Source organism: Euphorbia lathyris, chromosome 5 (assembly GCF_963576675.1).
Source record: "Euphorbia lathyris chromosome 5, ddEupLath1.1, whole genome shotgun sequence".
NCBI classification, from domain to species: Eukaryota; Viridiplantae; Streptophyta; class Magnoliopsida; order Malpighiales; family Euphorbiaceae; genus Euphorbia; species Euphorbia lathyris.
The window spans coordinates 93580029-93601175 of NC_088914.1; the positions used below are offsets into that span (position 1 = coordinate 93580029).

General features: G+C 32.6%; 1 long non-coding RNA gene across 1 annotated transcript; it reads right to left on the bottom strand.

Moving 5' to 3' along the window:
- Nucleotides 1–16933: 16933 nt before the first annotated feature.
- LOC136230747 (uncharacterized) lies at nucleotides 16934–20920 on the bottom strand. Its single transcript, XR_010689520.1, has 2 exons — nucleotides 20459–20920; nucleotides 16934–18177 (listed from the first exon to the last, which is right to left on the bottom strand). It is a non-coding gene; the product is annotated as an uncharacterized lncRNA (long non-coding RNA).
- Between the last annotated feature and the right edge of the window lie 227 nt (nucleotides 20921–21147).

A 21147-nucleotide genomic window follows, 5' to 3' on the forward strand; every position in this document is an offset into this window, starting at 1 on the left:
AACTAAGACATTAACATATGACAACAATATAGATAGTTAAAAAAATAGAATGAACCGGGATAATAAGCATTAACATTAGCTCACATTTCTATGAAAGTCCTAGCAACATTTAATAACCAAGAATCAATGGTCGCCAGAATAAGAGGAGTTTTTCCTTTTTTATTAATCAAGTGCACCCACAAAAGAAAGCTTAAAATCCAAAACTTAAATAATAGAATTTCACCTTATTATTGAATCTTGCTTTTGAAATGATTTCTATGGACACCACTTCAAACTCTTTAGCCTTGTTATCTCCTTCCTCTACAGAGACCTTCATGTTGAATAAATAAAGCAACCCAGGAATAAAATAAGGAAGCAAAGTATAATAATATGAACATTTGCTTGCATGAAGCTCCCAAAAAATAGAAGGAAACATTGGAAAGTCAGATAGTGTCAATGTAGTATTTTAAGGATTCCTAGCCATTCACCACAAATATTTTATAAATACAAACACATGTATAAAATAAGGAAGCAAAGTATAATTGTTGTCAGAGTTTTGCAATTTCTTATGATTCACAAAAGCTATTTTTCTAAAGCATGACTATCATCTTATTTTATCAATTAAATTTTACCTTTTATCAACAGCATCACTTTTGATCCCAACAAGGACATATTGATATCACTGCCCGTTCAGATCTTACCTCCTCAATCCACTTAGAAGTGTTCAGAAATGATTCCGTATCTACATATGCATCTTGATGAGATATTAAACCCTTTAAGACAAAAACTAGGACTGAAAATTAATAGGGTTATATTAAACACATAAACTAAATCGAAAAATACATGTAAAGAGATATACAATCATATACATGAGAGGAATATGAGATGGGAAGATGTTTTTTTCGTGTACATGATCTTCAGGTACTTTTTTTCACTTCACTCTGCTTTATTAAAACAAGCCCATTCATTGACATCATAACTAATATCAACAACCCTGCCAATTCTAGAGTCAAAATTATTACCATCTTTCCAAACACAATAAAATACTGCATGATTCACTCGGAATTTGTATGTTTTCACTGTTTGAAAGCAGTCTTGGATGTGTAATGTAACTATAGAAAAACTATAAAAACCTTAATTCAAATTGTAAAAATATTTTTTTTAATAATTTCAAATACAGATAAAGTTAATAACGTATTTTTAATAGAATTAGATGTTCATAACTTATTAATTTGGCCGTAAATGGCTTAATGAGACTAGAAATAAATGATCAGGGGCTTAATGTATCCAAATAAAAGATCAAAGACTTAATAAACAAAAAAAAATGAAAGATCGGGGTCCAATTATGCTTTTTGCCTTTACATTATCACAAAGTTAAATTTCATTATAAATATATTGTTATATATATTTTTATTTATAGTTAACTTAAAATTATAGTAAAACGTAATAAATAGAAACCGAAGAAATTGTTTTTAAATAAAAAAGAAATCTAAGAAATTGTAATTTTACTTATTCTAAATACATGTGATTTAAAAAATTAACACGAAATAAATATCTATAAATAAGTAATTTTATGCCACATGTAAAAAAATTATGTGGCATACATAGGTTTGGCCACGAAAAATTTATTCGTGGCATAATTTGTGGCATAAGTACATGTTTGCCACGGAAAAGAATTACATGTGGCATAAATATATCATCTGATTATAAGTTTGTAGTATAATTTATTTTTCCCGTGGCTAAATGAAAATATGCCACGAATTTTAAATTCCTGTGGCATGATTTTAGGCGCAAGTGATGATTTGTTGTAGTGGCACTAGCATAGGGAACTCGAGACATGTACTACTTCTCTACAGCCGACTTAGGTGCAAAAGCAATAGACAGATGTGCACTTGCAGCACTAGGAGTATCTACGGGCTTTGCGGCAGACATGCCAAATCTTGACAAGATCTTATGAATATAAGCCTTTCTGTGACAGAAAAAGTTTCCTTTTGGTTCTTTCCCTGTAAATCTCTATTACCAGAATTTCCGAGCTGCACCCAAATCCTTCATCTCGAACTCTGCGTTGAGAAGACCCTTCAACTTCTGAATGTCGTGCTTCTTCATTGCAGCTATCAACATGTCATCTACATACAACACCAAATAGATAAAAGACTCATCTTCTAGTTTATTGTAATAGACACAACAATCATATGGGCTCCTAGTGTAGCTCAACTGCATCATGTAGCTGTTAAACCTCTTATACCAGTGCCTAGGAGACTCCTTAAGTCCATACAAGGACTTCTTCAACTTGCAAACATAATTCTCCTTTCCAGGAATCTGGAAACCATCTGGTTGGGTCATGTATATCTCTTCCTCCAAATCTCCATATAGAAAGGATGTCTTTACATCAAGTTGCTCAAGCTCCAAATCCTAATGTGTAACTATAGCTAGCAACACTCTAATAGAGGCGTGTCTGACTACTGGTGAGAATATCTCATTATAATCCACTCCCTCTCTCTGATTGAAACCTCTAGCAACAACTCTAGCATTATACTTGACTCCCTCTGCAGGTGATATCCCTTCCTTCATCTTGAGAACCCACTTACAAGTAATAATCTTTCTCCCTTGAGGTGGTATGACTAAATCCCATGTCTAATTCTTGTGAAGGGACTCCATCTCATATCCCATAGTAGTAAGCCATTTCTCAGAATCGGTGCCTGAAACAGCTTCTTGGTAAGTTGATGGTTCATGAGTGTCCCCTCTTCAGCAACATGTAGTGCATAACCCACCATGTCCTCAAAAGCATACCTCTTAGGTGGCCCAATTCCAACCCTCCTTGGTCGATCTTGAGCTAAGCTACGATGTGTTAGCTTCAGACGGTTGAGAAACTGATGGTGTAGATTCTGGTAGCTCAATTTCCGCTTCTGAATCTTGTTCCTTCAAACCACTCTCACTCTGCATGACCTGAAGCTCCACCTATTTATCAATGCTATCAGTTTCTGTTGCATTTGTAGGCTTCACCATTGGTCTAAGCATAGATGTTTCGTCAAAGACTACATTTCTGCTCAAATTGCCCATTTTTTCTGATGGAGCCCAGATCCTGAAACCTTCAACTCCATCTCCATAGCCTATAAACACTCCCTTCGTAGGCATCTTGAGTTGTATGCCGTTGTGTGGTCCGCGGTTAATCAGATAACATGTTGTGTTCATCGCTTCAGCCCAGAATCTTCTATCTAACCCAGTGTTAGAGAGCATTCACCTCACCCTCTCCAGTAATGTCTGGTTCATTCGTTCAGCTACACCATTCTATTATAGTGTGTTCCTTACTGTGTGATACCGAGCAATCCCTTTATCCTTACAAAACTGATGAAACTCAGACGAGCAGAATTCCACACCATTATCAGTTCGCAACCTCTTTATCTTCTTTCCTATTTGGTTTTCCACTAATGCTTTCCACTGCTTGAAATGCTTGAAAGCTTCACTTTTATGCTTCATCATGATGACCCAAGTCATCCTTAAATAATCATCAATCAGAGACACAAAATATCTGTGACCTCCCAAAGACTCAACTCGAGATGGACCCCAACAATCAGAGTGGATGTAATCAAGTGTGCCTTTTGTTATGTGAATAGCTTTTGGAAACTTGTTGCGATGTAGTTTTCCAAAGACACAGTGTTCACAAAACTCCAGACTCTTGACCTTATAACCACCAAGAAGATCATCCTTTGATAGAATCTACATCCCTTTTTCGCCCATATGACCAAGTCTCATATGCCATATCTTTGTCATATCCTCCTGGTCAATCTCTAACGATGCAGTATTAGCTGAACCTGTAATAGTGGAACCTTTGCAGGAAATACAAAGTATCATGCCTCACACCTTTCAGAATCACATCAGAACCTTTACAAACATGTAAAACTCCATCTTTTCCTGACCAGCTGAGACCCATGTTGTCTAGTAGACTCAGAGATATCAGATTCTTTGTCATCAACGGAACATGCCTGACTTTGTTCAACGCGCAGAACTTACCATCATGTGTCCTTAACTTGATCGAGCCTATTCCAACTGCATTACAGGCATGATTATTAGCCATTGAAATGCTACCTCCATCTACCTGCTTATAAGTTGAAAACCACTCTCTCCTTGGACAAATATGATATGATGCTCCTGAATCAAGAACCCACACATCAGAGTGATGAGTGTGTCCATCAAGAACTAGAGCAATATCGTTTTTAGAGCTAGTGTCACCATCTACTACAGCAGCAGAACCTGGTTGATTTTTTGATTTCTCCTTCTTATTCAGACAATCAGTTTTCCAATGTCCTTTCTCCTTACAGTAGTTACAGGTGTCATCTGGCTTGGGACCCTTTGAGAATGGCTTCTTAGACTTCTTCTTTCCACCATTACTTTTTCCCTTAGTGTCGCTGGCAAACAGTCCAGAGGCTTGATTATCTGCACTTGTATTGTTTGCCTTATGGCGCAACTCCCTGCTATGAAGAGACGACCTAACTTCTTCTAGAGTCACAGTATCTTTACCGACAATAAACGATTGAACAAAATTCTCATATGAAAGCGGTAAAGATACCAACAAAATTAAAGCAACATCTTCATCTTCAATTTTCACAACAATATTACGTAATTCTAGTAATAATGTGTTCAATATTTGATCTAAATGATCCATGAGTTGAGTACCTTCCTGCATTCGCAGGCCAAATAGACGCTGTTTCAGAAGAAGTTTGTTTGTTAGAGATTTCGTCATGTATAAGCTCTCTAACTTCATCCACTGACCAGCAGCAGTCTCTTCGTTTGAGACCTCAGTGATGATGTCATCTACGAGGCACAACATAATTACCGAATGTGCCTTTTCTTCCAGAATCGTCATCTCAGTAGTGACTTCTCCCGTTGCCTTCTTCAATGGCGTCCACAGACCTTGTTGTTTTAACAAGGCCTGCATCTTGATCTGCCATAGACTGAAACTATTCCTCCCAGTAAACTTTTCGATCTTCACGTTCATCGCAGACATCTTTCTCTCTAGAAAACAAAATACCGATCGGAAACCGAAAGTTCTGACACTAGTTTGTTGTGCGGAATTTACGAAAGATAAACAATCGAAATACAGATTTACGTGGTTCACCAATATTGTGTTGGCTAGTCCATGGGCAGAAGGAGAATAGTATTTATTAGGAGGCAGAAGAACATATTACATGATTAGGTTTACATAATGGGGTATTTATAATACCCAATCTAACCCAATCCAACTAGGAACCCATGATCCTAATCCAACTAGAAACCCATGGTCCCAATCCAACTCCGAATAGGAAACTGATTCAAAGCATTACGACAATAATTATTACATTTGATATTTATTACCAAATTTATTTATTAGAGGTTACCTAGAAATTGATGACATTTATTATAACATTTATTTCTAGTAACTACTTTAATTGAATTTTGATTTAATATAGAGGAAATTACATGGAAAATCACATATCATGAAAAATTTATGGTTATGTCAAATCTTATTTTGAATTTTGTCAATAAGGAAGTTATCAATAACTATGTATTTTGAAGAAGGTTAAAAGATGGTGGTTACCTTTTAGTGGATGACATTTCTAAAATAAAAATGGACCTATTTGATATAATATAAATAAAAATTATCAATTTGATTAAAGCCAAAATATTACTATCATTTGTGATGTTTATATAATTTACCCTTTAATATACCCCAATAGTTAATTATATAACCATTATTTTTAGGATGTTACACCTTTTTTTTTTTTTTGTAAATGATAACATCCTTAATTATTCTAGAATGAGGAATAAAGGGAAAATTAATAGAAATAATGGTAAACCATTATTCCTTCTAAAAGAGCGATTTATGGATGATTAATATGGAATTAATGATAATTAATGTAGGATTAATGCAGGGGTAAATATGCAAATATTGAAGAAAAATGAAGGAGTTTCTAGAATTATGCCACGCTATGTGGACCATGGCGAGACACGTCATAACAAGATACGCTCGATGGGAGCGAGTAATGGAGACCCACCATTGTTCTCAAGGAAAGCGTACATACGCCTCGACAGATCTAAGAATACCAAAAGACGTCTTTATTACCATCAATGGATGAGAATAAATACAATTAAGACTTGACTGTTTAAAGGGGAATAAAGACTTGACTGTTTTAATAGCTCAACTATGAGGTTTTCAAGGATAAATGCTGGGATTAATGGAGACTTAATAGCAATTAAAAATGAATAATGACATAACTCTTCACCTGCTTCCCCATTAATGTTGAAGGTTACAGAAACCTATATAAATACCCCAGCTTCCTAGGATCAAAGGTACACACATATTATTCTAACCCTACTTTGTGATTACAGTTTATTCTCTCAAGGATATTACTGACTTCGACATCGAAGTTTCCCCGGCCGATCCCAACGGCGTCTCACAAAGACGTAATCTGATCAAGGATTTTTTCACAAGTTATCAGTAAGCCCTAATTTTTAGGATGTTACAGTTAGATTTGAATAACTCTTACATCCTTATATATATATATATATATATGAGAGGGCTCTTGTGAGAACCATTTCCTAGGTGAGAACTCACCTTAGGTGAGAACCACCCAAAAGTACGTAGTTTTGGGTAGAAAAATAAAATAAAAAACATTGCTACTTAGGGGGGTCGAACCTGAGACTCATATATAAATACCACAGCTTCCTAGGATCAAAGGTACACACATATTATTCTAACCCTACTTTGTGATTACAGTTTATTCTCTCAAGGATATTACTGACTTCGACATCGAAGTTTCCCCGACCGATCCCAACGGCGTCTCACAAAGACGTAATCTGATCAAGGATTTTTTCACAAGTTATCAGTAAGCCCTAATTTTTAGGATGTTACAGTTAGATTTGAATAACTCTTACATCCTTATATATATATATATATATATATATATATATATGAGAGGGCTCTTGTGAGAACCCTTTCCTAGGTGAGAACTCACCTTAGGTGAGAACCACCCAAAAGTACGTAGTTTTGGGTAGAAAAATAAAATAAAAAACATTGCTACTTAGGGGGGTCGAACCTGAGACTCATATATAAATACCACAGCTTCCTAGGATCAAAGGTACACACATATTATTCTAACCCTACTTTGTGATTACAGTTTATTCTCTCAAGGATATTACTGACTTCGACATCGAAGTTTCCCCGACCGATCCCAACGGCGTCTCACAAAGACGTAATCTGATCAAGGATTTTTTCACAAGTTATCAGTAAGCCCTAATTTTTAGGATGTTACAGTTAGATTTGAATAACTCTTACATCCTTATATATATATATATATATATATATATATAGGAGAGGGCTCTTGTGAGAACCCTTTCCTAGGTGAGAACTCACCTTAGGTGAGAACCACCCAAAACTACGTAGTTTTGGGTAGAAAAATAAAATAAAAAACATTTCTGCTTAGGGGGGTCGAACCTGAGACTCTAGGTTTACACTCCACACAACTTACCACTGAGCCAATTGCTTTCCTTATAATTTATGTCGCGCGCTGATTAATATATCATCACCCTTTTAGCTTCTATTGTTTAATTTTGATGCATGCACTTATTAATATCGATTAAATATGCATAATAATAAATTATTAATAGAAAAAAAAAGAAATGTACATAATAATGAATTATTAATAGAAAAAAAATCTAAGAACATGCACTAATTTCTTATTTATTTAATTCATCTAGCTTCTATTGTTTAATATTTGACGCATGCACTTATTAATATCGATTAAATGTGCATTATAATGAATTATTAATAGAAAAAAAATCCAAGAACATGCTCTAATTTCTTATTTATTTAATTCCTCCATATTTTTTGTAATTTATGTTTTAAAATGTTAAGGACGATGTTCTAAATATTGTTACATGTGTTCTTAACTTTATAATTTGTGTTCTAAAAATTAAGTATAATGTTTAAAAAAACAGTAAATATATGGACCATTTTTGCATTTGTTCTATAATATAATTTATAACTCATATTTTAAATAACATAACGTATGTTCTAAAAAACATAACGTATGTTCTAAAGTTTATAGTTTGTGCTCCAAAAATTAAGTATAATGTTCTAAAAAAATCAGTAGATATCTGGATTGTTTTTTCATTTGTTCCAAAAATATAATTTATAACTCATGTTCGAAAAAACATAACACATGTTCTAAAATACATAACGTATGTTCTAAAAAACATAAAAGTTTGTAGTTTGTGTTCCAAAAATTAAGTATAATGTTCTAAAAAAATCAGTAGATATTTGGATCGTTTTTTCATTTGTTCCAAAAATATAATTTATAACTCATGTTCAAAAAAACATAACACATGTTCTAAAAAACATAACGTATGTTCTAAAAAATATGTCGTACGTTCTAAACTTCATAGTTCGTGTTTTAAAAGTTAAAATATATGTTGTTTCAAAAAAAAGTTAAATTATATGTTATAACGTATGTTTAAAAAAATATATTTTCTTATATAACATAAATTACAAAATATAAAGGAATTAAATAAATAAGAAATTGGAGCATGTTCTTGAATTTTTTTCTATTAATAATTCATTATTATGCACATTTCTTTTTTTTTATAATGTTCTAAAAAAATCAGTAGATATCTGGATCGTTTTTTCATTTGTTCTATAATATAATTTATAATTCATGTTCGAAAAAACATAACACGTGTTCTAAAAAACATAACGTATGTTCTAAAAAATATGTCGTACGTTCTAAACTTCATAGTTCGTGTTTTAAAAGTTAAAATATACGTTATAACGTATGTTTTAAAAAATATATTTTCTTATATAACATAAATTACAAAAATATAAAGGAATTAAATAAATAAGAAATTAGAGCATATTCTTGGATTTTTTTTTCTATTAATAATTCATTATTATGCACATTTCTTTTTTTTTCTATCAATAATTAATTATTATGCACATTTCTTTTTTTTCCTATTAATAATTCATTATTATGCATATTTAATCGATATTAATAAGTGCATGCGTCAAATACTAAACAATGGAAGCTAAAAGAACCGTGGTATATTAAGCAGTGCGCGATATTATAAACAAAAAAAGCAATTGGCTCAGTGGTAAGTAATATGGAGTGTGGCTGAAGAGGATCAGGTTCGAATCCCCTATATATATATATATATATATATATATATATATATAGGGGAGAGATCAAGTGAGAACCCTTCTCTAGGTGAGAACACTTTGTTATGTGAGAACCACTCAAAACTACGTAGTTTTGAGTATAAAAATTAATAAATAAAACAAGGAAGACTACTGGTGGGATTTGAACCCAAGCACTTTCACATACACTCCACACTACTTACCAGTGAGACAATTACTTTTCTTATATATTATGTTGCGTGCTGCTTAATATACTACTGTCCTTGTATCTTCTATTGTTTAATATTTGACCCAAACACTTATTAATATCGATTAAATATGCATAATAATAAATTATTAATAAAAAAAATGTGCATAATAATGAATTATTAATAAAAAAAGAAATGTTTCTACAAAAAAAAAATAAAAAAAAATGTGCATAATAATGAATTATTAATAGAAAAATAAATCCAAAAACATGCTCTAATTTCTTATTTATTTAATTCCTCTATATTTTTTTTAGAACACTTGCTTTAATTTTTTCATTACACAATTCTTTTATTTATATATTATTAGGTGCCTCTGATGCTAAAAAAAAATCAATATTATATTTTTTAAATAAAAATACACTTGCTTTAATTTGTTTATTATACAATTCTTTTATTTATATATTATTAAGTGCATCTGATGCTAAAAAATCCAATACTATATTTTTTAAATAAAAATATATTATATATTTTAATAAAATCATATAAATATTTTTAGAACATACGATATATTTAGAACTTATGACATGAAATTTAGAACATATGTTTTAATTTTTAGAACACAAACCATAAAGTTTAGAACATACGATATATTTTTTAAAACATACGTTAGAACATATATTTGAACTTTTAGAACACGAACTATGAAGTTTAGAACGTACGACATATTTTTTAGAACATACGTTAGATTATATATTTTAATTTTTGGAACACAAACTAAAAAGTTTAGAACATAAGTTATGTTTTTTAGAACATGCGTTACGTTTTTTCGAACATGAGTTATAAATTATATTATAGAACAAATGCAAAAATGATCGAGATATTTACTGATTTTTTTAAACATTATACTTAATTTTTAGAACACAAATTATAAAGTTTAGAACATATGTAACATTATTTAGAACATCGTCCTTAACATTTTAAAACATAAATTACAAAAAATATAGATGAATTAAATAAATAAGAAATTGGAGCATGTTTTTGGATTTTTTTTCTATTAATAATTCATTATTATGCACATTTCTTTTTTTTTCTATTAATAATTTATTATTATGCACATTTAATCGATATTAATAAGTGCATGTGTCAAATATTAAACAATAGAAGCTACAAGGACAGTGCTATATTAAGCAGTGCGCGACATAATGCACAAGAAAAACATAACGTATGTTCTAAAGTTTATAGTTCGAAAAAACATAACACATGTTCTAAAAAATATGTCGTACGTTCTAAACTTCATAGTTCGTTTTTTAAAAGTTAAAATATATGTTCTAACGTATGTTTAAAAAAATATATTTTCTTATATAAATAAAATATTAATATGAAATTTTATTAAAATATATAATATATTTTTATTTAAAAAATATAGTATTAGATTTTTTTAGCATCAGATGCACTTAATAATATATAAATAAAAGAATTGTATAATGAACAAACTAAAGCAAGTGTATTTTTATTTAAAAAATATAGTATTGGATTTTTTTAGCATCAAATGCACTTAATAATATATAAATGAAAGAATTGTATAATGAACAAACGGTGCCTTCTATGGTTACTTTGTTTTTGACAAAGTACCATTACTTGGTGTGTTTTCACCATTGGATGATGGAGTATAAAATTAATCTAATGGTGAAAACACACAAAGGGTTACTTTGTTAAAAACAAAGTAACCATAACATTTACCTGAACAAACTAAAGCAAGTGTATTTTTATTTAAAAAATATAGTATTGAATTTTTTTTAGCACCAGATGCATTTAATAATATATAAATAAAAGAATTGTAGAATGAACAATTTAAAGCAATTATCCTAGTGGTAGATGGCACGTGCGTTGCTGCTTTTATGCCTTAGTCCCAGGTTCGAATCTCTCCATCCTCATTTTCTTATTTAATCTTTAATTAAAGGTACCAAAACTACGTCGTTTCATCTTGTTTTCACCTAAGGGAGAGTTCTCATATATATATATAGTAATTATGTATATAAATAAACAAATAAGATAAAAAAGCATCCTTAGACTCCTTATCTTTTATTTTTTGCTTCATTAAGCACTAATTTTTATTTGGACAGGTTAAACCCCTCATCATATAGTTTTTATCGCATTAAGCCCTGACTTTCTAAAGTAAGTAGTTGTGAACATCTAATTTAGCTAAAAATACGTTATTCTTTTCATTTGTATTTGAAATTATATTTCTTTATAGTTTTTTTTTAAATAATATTTTTTACAGTTTGAAATAAGATTTTTAAAGTTTTCTTATAGTGACGTTATACATATTAAAAAATTCTTTCACACTGAAAAATTCTAGTTTAGGAATGAGATGAAATGAATAACACTTTATTAATTGAGTTTTATGTTAAAACACGACTTATTTTTGTCATTGACGGCTTAACACTACTAGAAAACAAGCGTTTTTTTTGGGAAAATTTTTCGCCACTAAATATCTGAAATTAGCCACAAAAGCCTCTAGTGGTGAATTGAAAAATCGCCATTAGTGAGCCATTGACAACACGACACAATGACTCTTTGTGGCGAATAAAAGTTCCACTAACATATTGTTTAATGAGAAACAAAATATTCCTCACTCAAAATTACCCTTTTGTGGTGAGATTTCTATTCTCACAAATCAAAATCTTTAGCAACAAAACTTTGTACCCCACTATTTTTCCCTCACTAATAGTCCTATATCTAGTAGTGTAATGTACAAAAAGAAAAAGATAAGGCACTTGATGTATACAAATAAAAGATTAAGTACTTAATGAAGAAAAAAAAAATAAAGATCATTAGTCTCAAGATACTTTTTGCCAATAAATAACTAGTATGTTAACCATCCATAACTCCTAAATAACTTTTTAATTTAACTTTCTAGGTAACTCAGTAAGTTACTAAGTCTAATTAATTCTAACACCAATATTGATTTCTTTTTATATAAATGGATATCACCATGAAATATGAGTGACAGTTTACCTTTGCAGCTACCTTCAAGATTAGAATTTCATGTCCTCAACAACATGTCCCAAACTAGTTATGCACAAGAGGACTCATCAAAATTGATCCAAGATGAGCAAACAAATGCATTAGAAAGACTAAGAAAAGTGATATACAATCCAGATCCAAAGAGGATCTCAAGTAGATTGAGTTCGCATGACAGAGATCAAACTACAAAGATTGTTAAAGACATGGAAAAGGAGAAAGAAGAAGAAGGAGACAGATGTGCAATTTGCTTGGAAGATTTTAAAGCAAAAGAGATGGTTACGTTAACACCATGTAATCATATGTTTCATGAGGAATGTATTGTGCCTTGGGTCAAAATTCATGGTCAATGCCCAATTTGCAGGTTTTCCTTATGGAGTCAACTGCCATAAGAACATTAGCCACTATTAATCATCCGAATCTCAGAGAAGCATTGATCTCAGTCTTCACGGATCTAGGTTATATGCAATGATTTTTATTTTTAAAGATTGTTCTTGATTGTCATATCATTAATTATATATAGATTCAAAATTTTGTGTGCAGATTAAATAAATAATTTAAAATACATAAGATGTCTCAAAATTAATTCCAAGTATGAAAAATAAATAAACAATCAAAGAGTGAAAGATTTATATCCCTCAATGCATTACCTTAGAGTATGCTTCTAATATCTAGTGTAGATTGAGGATCAGGAGCCCTCTCGAGCGCTTTAGATCTCTAGTGGAATTATAGAGATCTCTGACATATAACAAATCCAATTGGAATGGAATATCCTTTAGGGTGTTTTACGAATTTTCTCTTTCTTTCTTAGTTTTTATATTTCTTTTTCTCTCTTTTTTTTTCGCTCTCTAGAGCTCTCTTCCATCCAAATATCCACCATTGGTTTGGGAATTAGAACCAAAAGGGTGTGGGGGAAAAAGGTCCCCAAAGAGGGGCTCCACGGTTGTTGGCCCCTAAAACGGGGGTCGGCTGCCCCGTGGGGATGGGACCATGGGGAGTAGCCCCTAAGAAAGGGGTCCATATTCCCATAATATGGGAGTGGAGGCCCCACCATAACGGTTCAACAGCCACCAAAAAAAGGACTATGCCCCCACTAAATCAGAGGTTGATACCGTCGAATTGAAGGGCCAAGGTCCTACAACCTCCTAGAAATAAAAATTGGGTTGTTCCAAGGAGGCTAGACTACTTTAGCATGACAAATTGACTCAATAATTTTTTATACTAAATAGTTTTACAAACTTACATCTCTAACGACATTAAAATTTTTGGTTTTTCAAAGCATTTAAAACTTTTTGAGGCTTTATCTTTCAGCGACCCTTATGTTTCCATCGATTGTGAGTTCTTTAAAACTTTATCGTGTTAGTGTTATGTCCTAAAGATATGTTTGCATGAAAAAAAATACTCGAAATTTCAGAAACTCAAATGGGGATTCTAGGACTGGTCGTCCGGGGTATAATTTTAGTAACTACTATGGAAGGATTTATCCTTCTATTCCCACATTTCCTCTCTTCTCCCACCCTCACCCAACTTTAGTGTACTACATATCTTTCTTTTTCTTACTGATGATAATTCAGGTTATATAAGGTTTTTATAGTCTTATTATATTATCTATGATAACCGTATCAAACTTATCGTGTCAATTGGCTAATCTTTATGAAGTATGGGTTGAGACAGGAGAGGTCCTCGAGGGGTCCAAACCACCCGGCCATCGAAACTAAACCTGCCATGGATGGTTTTGCCCCCCAGTCATTGGAACCACCCTTACCGTAGATGGTTTCATCCCCCGGCCACCGGAACTACCCTTATCATGGATGATTTTGACCCTCTAGTTCCAACAATTAACGTTCAGGGTGTTAATTAGCTCATTGAATTCGTACTGAATTACAAAATCCAACTTGGTTAATATATTGTAAATGATAAATTTCCCTAAATTTGTACAAAACGATCCAATCTTACTTTGTAGCCCAAATCTAGCTTAATTTTAAGAAGTTTTACAGTGATAGATAAATATTAGTTTTAGACCACTCAGATTATAACATGTATATATACATAGAAAAAAAAGTGAGCGAGTTCAGGTTACCAGAATTTTTTTACGCACGGAAGTGTAAAATTACCCCCAAGTATATCAATTTAAACTTTTAGCTCAATTATCTCCTAATAAAAGGTCACTCATGTTTAAAACACTACCTATTCATCTTAGCGAGAATTCAATTCTCAATCACAATCCCAGCAACAATAACTTATTAAGTGCTCATACATTCTAAAAATTAGACCTCAAGTTTACCTAATCACTTTGAATAGAAAATTTGGAATTCCTATTATGTCAATTTTTAAATTGTTGAAACCTCCATCTATATATTGAGTATAATGACCCGTGCACTAAACAAAAAAGACAATGATGAATACCAAATTAAATGGTTTAGTGTCCAAATAAGAAAAACAGAAAAAAAATATCTCATAAATATGAAAAAACTGGAATGTCAAACAAAAGGTATAATTATCAACGGCCATTAATCACATCATTCTTTTTTAATATTAGTATTATACCAGTTATTAATTAATAGTTTTATATTAATTAATAATAGTTATAGCATTATTTTTTTTTTGATAGAAAAGGAAAAGAAAAACGAACAACAACAAACTATCCAGGAATTAGCCTAGGGAAGCTAACCCCAATCCTATCTTCTAAGAGAAGAGGAGAGATGAAACTAGGGGAAACAGGAAGGATAGTAACGCCTAACGTCCCTTCATGGCCCGCCACCGCCAAGCGATCAGCAACACGATTCTGCTCTCTAAAAATGTGTCTGAACTCTACGAACTCAAAGGAGGAGCAAAACCTTACAATAGCTTTGATGAGGTTGTGACTGTTAAGACCCATAGAATGATTCTCAGAAATCATTTTGATTGCTTCCAAATTATCAGACTCCACAGAGAGCCTCTTAACACCCAGCCTTTTAGCAAAATTGATTCCAGTAAGAATAGCCCAGAGCTCCACAGAAAAGGAAGAACCCAACCCTAAATTTTGGGAGAACCCAGAAAGCCAGGCGCCCCCTGGATCTCTAAGCACACCTCCAGCCACAATCTTACCGTTACTGAGGCAGGAACCATCAGTATTCAGCTTCACAACCCCCTCTCTTGGCCTGCTCCATCCCACGAGATGGACATCACAACACTGAGAGGCTCTGGCAAGGGACTCTCCTTTGAAACTATCGATAATAGAGAAAAGTTTTTTCGAGAAGAAATCAGCTAAGTTTGTCATAAAAACATATTTTTTAAATATAGTATTATAATTAATTAAATTATTTTTTTATTTTTAATTAATTTATATGGAATAAGTTTTAAGTTTATATGTATATACATGCTATTTGATTTTCATCCTTTTTTTAATTCTTTAATATTTTAATAAATATGAAGAAAAAATAATTATATTCAAATCGTAGTTCTTATTAGTGGTGTCGCACTTTTAAAAATGAGCGACACAAAGATAACACACTCCTTGTGTCGCTTTGTTAAAAGCGCGTCACAAGCTTGCTCTTGTGTCACACTATAAGACAGGCGATACAAGAAGTAACTCGTTTGTGACGTATGCTCTTAAAGCATGACACAAGTGGTTTAATTCACCAACTGCAAAATCAACAATCAAAGTTAAGACAATATTTATATACATTAATATTACGAACACAATTCAATAACTTTTTGCAGATGCCACCAAATCACTTACATGCTGACTAGTTAAATTTAAACACATATATTACACTAGATTAGAGTATATTTTAATTCCAAATAAATTAAAAGGTTAGATATTGTTATTGAAAGTCTTAAATCCTTAAAAGTTTTAGTTAGCAGTAATAAGAAAATTAATTAAAAATAGAAGTTAGTTGAAAAAAAACAAAGGATGGTGAGATGTAGTAAAATAACATTTTGTTTGGGGAAAGTAGCACCTATGTATCTTGATTCAGTACCCATTCTGTCATAGTGGAGTTTAAGGGCTTCAACTACTCTTGCTGATATTGATCACCTCAAATATCAGTTATGTCAATAAAGTCAATGGGTGTTTCTATTTGTACACATGTTCATACACTTGCCACTTCAAGAGTTAATATACTATATCACTTAATCAAGAAATTGAAGATTCACCATCTGTCAAAAAGATGATTTAATTCATTTTTCTTTTGAAAAGATAAAATAAAATAAAGCAATGGAATGGTCCAATTCACAGTTCATAATTGGACTAATAAGATGACATCAATTAGGATATACCAAGTAAAACAAGAAACTATAAATTACAACATGGCTTACGTGGATAACATTAAGGAGATGCAATGAAATTTGTCTGACTTCTTCATCAGGGTACTTACAACCATATAATACAAATTAATATATATCTACCCTTTGGTTCAATCTCTTAATTTACATTTTCTAATGTTAAATTCAACTCTATATATATTGCAAAGGAGTGGATCATATACAAGCTACAAGATAATATATTGCAAAGGAGTGGAATCATATGCAATATATATGCAATATTCTTAATTTCTCGAGATTATAAGAGACCGAAAGAATTGGAGTGATTAAATCACCTGTTATGTCTTGTATTTTATCAGTTCCTTTAATGTATCAAGCATATACAGAAAGCCAGTAGAATCAAAAAACAAATATCCCCAGTAACCAACCCTCTAAATACAAGGTTTCAGCAGTTGTCTTTTGGTCTCCTCCATAACTTGCACGAACACCAGAGTAGCCAATTGTTACCTTTCATGGTGGTTGGTCCTTGCAACCAGAGCTCCCCTCACTAGCCAAGAGGAAGGCCTCTCCTACTGAAGGATCAGCAACCTTGGCTTCCATATCTTCAGCCAAGTGTCCAACGGAAACATGTAGCTTTATTTCTTCCAGTGTTATTGTCCTTGTTGTCCCACCTCCCGTCTCAATCTTCATGATTGATTATAAGATTCATTTATTGGGTGAAGCTGCAATATAGGCATGGAACTTGGCGACGAGTTTGTCATGAGGGGGTGAGCTTTGTTTAACTAAAGGAACACTTGTAAACTCTTCCATTTATGCTGATAAGGAAAGTAATAGTTGTTTATCTACCAGTCCACAACTTGTTAGCAGTTCTGTTACAGGACTGGACCAGTTCTGTAATTATTCTGTTACAAAACTAGACAAATTCTGTTTCTGTAACAGAACAGGTCATGTTCTGTTACAGAACTGGTCTAGTTCTGTAAATAGAAACAGGATTGGACCAGTACTGTTTCTGTAACAGAACAGGCCATGTTATGTTGCAGAATTGGTCCAGTTCTGTAAACAAAACTGGTCTTAGTTGTTGGTTCAGCTGTATTTGGAGCTAAAGTTATGCTGAAGGTAATAGATACAGATGAATCTCGAATAACTTTAACACAAAACTACAGTTTAAGCAACTTGCCCAAAAAGAAAAATCCAATAAAAAGCATACAGAAATGGGGGAAAAACAAACAAATATAGGGCTTTCCGTTTCTTAATTAGTTTTAAACAGACCAGTGTGTCGTATTTACACTGATTGCTGCAATCATTGAGTCCACATTATAGAAAATTGGCAGAATAGACAACATACCTGCTCTATTGAATTTTCTTACTGAATGACAAATCCATCCTATTGCCTCCAAAACTAATGTTCTATATTCTTATCATGCCAGCAGTAACACGAACAGAACTTGATGATTGTGCACGGTTTAATTGAAGAGCTGACTCCTTCATAGGGAACTCCAAAGCAAATGTAGGAGGTGCTGAAATGCCACCCAAACATGTGATTGACCTGCTTTATGAAGGGATACTTCTTCATATCTACACCATATACAAGTTCAAAAAGAAATTAATTTCATATCCACAACGGTAAGGAAATGTAACATAAATAGCAAATAAATACAGATATCAATAATATTGTTACTTTTATTATACTCTCTCTCTCTCTCTATCTCATCCATTAACCTGTTTTCTATTGGACTTCCAACATTGTCCACCACTAAGCACTAGGTAGCCTAGTTTCTCCATTTACTATTTATGCATGTTTGTCCATTCATTCATATGCATGTCTATTGTCTAATCTTGTATATCAACCAAACAAATCTAAGCTATTCCTAACCAAACAAGTGCTGCCCAAATGGTAGCTATTTCTCAATTATACTTAACTAGCTCATTAATTAGAATACAGTTACAATAAGTACAAAATTGTTTATATGAAATCTAAAAGGGGATTGAATCAAATTCCATTCAGTAAATCATAGCTTATATAGCATGCACTAGTAGCAATCACTGAATAAATTTGACAGACCTTAATTGGGATATTTTGTTGCTAGACTCTGAAAATAGAAGCTTGATCATAGGATGTAACTCCAACTTATGTACTGATTCAGCACTTCATTCTTAATCAGAACAGATACCAGAACAACACCATGAGTCTGGGTTTACAATAACAACTTAAGCCTCTTTCATCTAACTCCAACTTAACTCATATTGCTTTTAAGCCTATCTTTTTTCTTCAGAAAAAAAATGTTATAGTATACATTAATATTACGCTCCTTATAAACCAACATATATAATAAAGTAGATTGTTCCACTGACCAACTTTCATACGAAACCAATGCTGCTAGGTTTGTTTTAGAAAAAAAGACCTTCTAAAACAAGGAATCTTAATTAATAATAAGCATATAATAAAATAAATGATACTGATGAAGAAGTAGTTGATCAAAAATTGGGTAATTGCCTACAACACACTATGATGCATAACATATATACTCACTGTATCATAATACAGCATAACATATAATGTGCATGCACATGTACCTTCATTTCATGAATATATACCAATTAATTGATTGATTACCTCTATAATGATCATGTTAAGAGTGTCAATCCGGTGTTTAATGATTCTGCAGGTATATTTAACGATTCAAGTGCATAAAGGGAAGCCACTATAGATGATATTAGAATCAATATCAAATAAATCTAGTTTGAAAGCAAGCTGTAAGGAGAAAGAAGCTAAGAAGGCGAGCTCTCAAACGGATGGATCCGCTGATGAGCATGAAAAAACAAGTGAAGGAGGCAGGGAAGTAAGTCTTCTAAGAACATAATAAGGGATGCACCCAGAGCGTAATCCCTTACCCTGGAAACAGAAGTAAATAAACCTTTTCGACAGTCCCATGATTTAAACTGGTGGGTTCCTAAAGAGTCTGATGAAGAGATATTTATATGGATAACCCACAAAACAGGATACCTGGCAACAAAGATTGTTTTGTTTAGAACTACAAGCAGATGCCAGGGTTGGACCCTAAGGTTGCAGTACACAGGCCAGGGTTGCCTCCACACCAATGCCCTACAAAAAAGGCCCCGATGAGTTCAAGAAAGCAAGCAGCCTCAAAGCCCAATAGAGAGCCTACTGACCCTGCTGTGCTGGTGACAAGCCGGTCATCTTTGGTAGAGTAAGACCTCCCCATCACGTAGGATTGGATAAGCAAGTTTCCCTCTATTCATAAGTGCTAATTCCTTTAGAGCCAATCCCAATCTCTCATTTCCTTTACTAGTGGATAATAGAATTAGGAACAATAGTAAAAAACTAGAATACTCAAAGACTTCAAGTGCTCTTGCTATCACTGATAGCAATCTCCTTCCAAGCGAGCTTGCATTGCAGGCCATGTGCTTGTCCTGGTTCTCCTTTTCTAATGCTTGTGAAAGAGAAAGCAATTGGAGAGAAAATACCCAACTACTCACAAGCTGTCGAGGCCCAAGGAAGCGAAGTCATGGGACTTTCTTCCCAAAAATCCTTCTTAGTCGTCGAGCTTCTTTCGTTCAAGATTCACTTTGCTTTGAAGGGCAAGGCTTCTAAACTAAGAAAATAGTGCGAGAACAGAATCGAGATAGGGATTTTACTCTTCTAAACCCATCACCATTCAACCATTAAAATCACACGCAACGAGAGCAGCAGAACAAAAAAATCAAAAATCAAAATCAAAAGATACCAGCACAGAGTATATTCTTAGGTTCAGGTTCTCTACAGGAGTATATGCTTAGTCTCCTGGGTAAATGTTCTAATATTAAAACAATAGCTAATAGAGAATGTGAATCTTACTTTGTTCAATGAAGGGTGCTGAAATAGAGCATGCAATAGAGAAATTCCGGATCGACGCAATTTATTTGAGCATTCATCAAGCCAACCACCACAAGCAAGAACCTAATCGGACAGAATGATTGGACCGAACTTCTGTGATGGAGTGTGAAAAGTCTGATGAAATCGATTGAGATTGACAAGAAAATAAAGATGACCTAGAATTTGGAAGAGCAATCGGGGATGGTGTGTTTGGGGGGAATGAATTGGCAGCACTGAAAATTGTTAGGTTTTCTGAAATATTAGGAGTAAAGCCATGGATTGAGGTGTACAGATTTGTTTGAGCTTTTGTGGAATTAGGTTGAGTTTTTGGAATAAAGGTTTTGTCTAAAGCTTTTAGAATTTGTGTGAGCTTGAACCGAAATTGCAAATTTTTTGGAGGGGTTTTTTTTTTAGTACTGGGCGGTAATCTCAATATTTGGGGGGAGGGAATACTTGGCGCTCTGTCCAAATCCAAATTTTTGGGGAAATTATTTGAAAGAAATAATGAGAATGAAAAATCTTATTAATATTATAGTTAAATAAAACAATGAGAATAATGAAAAACCAAATTATTAAATTGGTTAAAAGATAAGTATTTATGAGAATAAAATAAAATAAAATTTATTGAATAAAATGTTTTGTGATTAATAATAAAATATATATCTTTCAAA